Genomic DNA, 3,643 nt, shown 5'->3' with positions numbered 1-3,643 from the left:
GTTATTAAATGTGACCCATTTAAATAAGTGTCATTAACTATATTTTGTCCATTTACAAAAATGGTTCCATCTTGGATTACATCTATATTTTTATTTTTTTCTCGGATTTTGTTACAAATAGATTTTTTCCCATTTAGTAATCTGGTAAAACAAGAACCTTCAGGGTTAAGTGTGCAATAATTATTGAATATTTCTGTCTTAAAATTAGTCATTAGTACTTATTTCTACATTTTGCGACGTGATTGTCTATTAATAATTTTCCATCATTATGTGAAATGGATCTTGAATTGTAAATTTCACAACGATCGGTAATAATAGGGTATTTTATGTAAATTATAATAAGATCTTGGTGCAAAGCGATTTTAAATTCAGATATGTCTAATAGGTCTGTTATAATTACAGGTCTACTTTCGTGTTTATAAATTTCTTGTATATCATCATTATTTAGAATTTTAGTATTAAATACATCAATTTTTGAGAGTGTAATTGTGTCCATTAAATTCATAAGATCATAAGTAAAGCCTAGTATCCAGATCGACAAACGATTACGCTAGCGTAAAAACTTTAATCTTTGAAGTGTGACCAAAATTTTGAGAGTTCATCAGATTTAAGCGTGCTACGGTCGAACTGTCAATCAGCAGGGTTTGTTGACAAGCAGCTAAAATTCAAATATCGTATTTGCGGGAAAGAGCCTTTAAAAGATATTATCAACTACCTTGACAAGACAAGTCTGCCGCTGTACAAAGAAATTAAAAAACAATACAATTTAAATTTAACCGTTTTTTTTTTTTTTAATTCACTGATAATTATTTGCTAATTTAAAGTTCATAGCTGCACTTTTATTGTGTTTTTTCGTACATTCTGGACCTAAAAAACATTTTGCTCTGATAAGAGGCACCCCAGATAGTATTAATGACGAAAAGTGAACGCCAGCTGTTTGCCTCTCGCTCTCTCTCATGACTGGTGTACGGTTTTCGTCGATCTGGATACTAGGCTTTATCAAGCGCAGACGATATTTTCTGAGTGGAACTTCTTGCACCTTAAAGACTGTTTTGAATTCTTCAGATAAAGATTTTATTTCTTTAAATATTTTAGAATTAATAACGAATTGATCGTTATTATTTTGTATTAAATCATCGATTTTATTTTGGACTGTTATGAAATCATAATGATCTGGTGTTCCCGTTATCCGTTTCCAAATGGTGCCTAATTCATTAATGCCTCTTCTCGATCTACTGGGTGTTTTTTGAGAGATAAGTATTTTGATAATTTTTAAATCGTGGGATATTTCCCAATGAAAATTCTTGGTGTTATGATTCTTTAGAAATTCTGCTTCAAGATTAATTATATCTCTATAAAAACTTATATTAGTTATCTCTATATATAAAGCTATCAATAAGAAAACTTTGAATCAACGCACAGCCAAAACCACTGGTTAACAATATTAATATGCATTTTTATTACATTCTAATAACTTTAAACTGATTTGCTAAGATTTATTGGGGCTGGGCTCCCAAGTGGCCCCAATCGCTTCCCATTGGAAAAAGGTAAATTTTCCTTTCAAATATTCTGCACGCTAAACCGTTTAACCAATCGAATCCGTGTTTCCCTGCCCAAAAATAGTTTAAGACATTATAAATGTTTAAAAAATTTGACCGCTTAGATTTAAGGCTTTTTACTATTTTTAACACCCGTTCTAAAATTACAATTTAGCCAAAAATATCTTCAAACGTCGAAAAATTGCACTTTTAAACTGAGTATCAAAAATTGCTTCGGTAAAGTTTTTCCTTAAGCTGTAACGATTCATTTGATGGTTTTACGAAAGCTCTAGCTATCTTCTAAACAGAGAAACTAAGCAAAAAGTCCATATATTATCGAATTTAAGTGCTCTTTACAGTTATTGCTGCCAGAATACTCAAAAGACGATTTTTTTTGGCGAAAATCTTGATAGTGTAGTAAAAATATACCATTCAAATTGTTTTTTGCAGTGTTTATTTTTACAGTGTTTTGCCATGCGCTGTTAGGAAACATAAGAGCGGGAGATCGCAGTAGATAGAGAGAGAGGAAAGAGTGTAGCAAGTGCGCAAAAGAAGAAGTTAACGGGGAGACTTTCAATTTGGTCAGAGTCGTATCAAGAAAATTTCTTTGCATAGCCGTGTATTATGGTGTATAACCGTATGTGAGCAATAATATTATTATATTAGTTCGCCTTTCTCGGACCTTAATTTTTTCTATCAAATGTGCCAATTTGTTGATATTTTTGATGTTAACTTAAAAATTTGGTGAGTTATGCCAGTTAGTTTCGTTTTTTACTATTTATAAATGATTTACATTTAAATGAATATTTTGTTATTTATTAATTATGTGCAGTTGTGATATACCAATTAGCATACTTGCATTTTGTACATATATAAATGCGTTTTTGTAGTTTTTAGTCTTATTATCTTATTGCATAAATTGCACTATTTAAAAAATATTGTCTTAATATTTAAGAGCTTCCTGTATGGAGACAGGTATAATGCAAACATAAGACATCGCAAGCGAAGCTGCGGGCACCCTGCTAGTATGAAATAAGTCTGCTTATGATTCAGAAATAGGAACATCTTTGGTATCCTTGTAAAGAAGGAAATCGTGGTTCGTGTAATCCATAATTTCGGATTTGGTTGTACCTACCAGCAATAATAAGTACATTATTGAAAACATTATCTGGAATTTGAAACAAATATTTTATATTATATTTATGAATCGTACGGTTTCTGTTATTTATAATAACTTTATTAGGGAGATTTTCCTTAACTACTTGTTTTTTATATCTAGAATTAAGCTTGTTTCTTTCCCCGTGTTTCTTTTCGTAAAGACAAGTAATGAATATAAGATGCAAACTTTCACCTTCTCTGTCTGGGATAGGTGCTTGACCGATAGGAATTTGTTTGGGTGTCTCTTGTATTTGTTTTGATTGCAGATAGTGCAACTCTTTATAAACTCCTTAAGTTTTTTGTATAAATTAGGCCAATAATAAAGTCTAGATATTTGTTTATAATTTTCATCAAGCCCTCTGTGAGCTCTACAATGAGTTTCTGTGATTATGGTAGATCTGTCCTCAGTGTTTTCGACATCCTGGACAAATATCTTAGTGTATAAAAATTTATTTATAAAATTGGATTTAAGTGGTTTTTGTATTTTATAAAAATCTTCTAGAGTACAGTGAATTCCTATTGTTATATTGGGTGGAATGAATTTTTTTAAGATGGATACTACATTTTCTGGAGAATGTAGAAGATTTCGGAGAAGATATAATTTCGAAGATTTTTAAAAGCCCATACTATGGCTAGAAGTTCTTTTTTATTTGTTGCGTATAATTGTTCAGTTTTGGTTAGAGTTTTTGAAATAAATGTAATTGGTTTTCCTTCCTGAGAAAGAACAGCACCAATAGCTAAGTCTGACGCATCAGTTGTTAGGGTAAATTTTTTATTATAATCTGGTTGTACTAGTTCTACCTGTGCAATTCAATTTTCTTTAAGCTCGTTAAAAGCTCTTACAGCTGAATCATCAAGCTGTATTAAAGTTTTACGTGGTGTTTTTTAGGATACCTTGCCATTTTGGCATTCTAAATATTTTGTTAAAGGTTTAGCTATCTTTGCGT

The sequence above is a fragment of the Drosophila rhopaloa genome, unplaced genomic scaffold, assembly GCF_018152115.1.
Source record: "Drosophila rhopaloa isolate 14029-0021.01 unplaced genomic scaffold, ASM1815211v1 contig_153, whole genome shotgun sequence".
In the NCBI taxonomy this organism is placed as follows: domain Eukaryota; kingdom Metazoa; phylum Arthropoda; class Insecta; order Diptera; family Drosophilidae; genus Drosophila; species Drosophila rhopaloa.
This window is presented reverse-complemented; position numbering follows the sequence as displayed.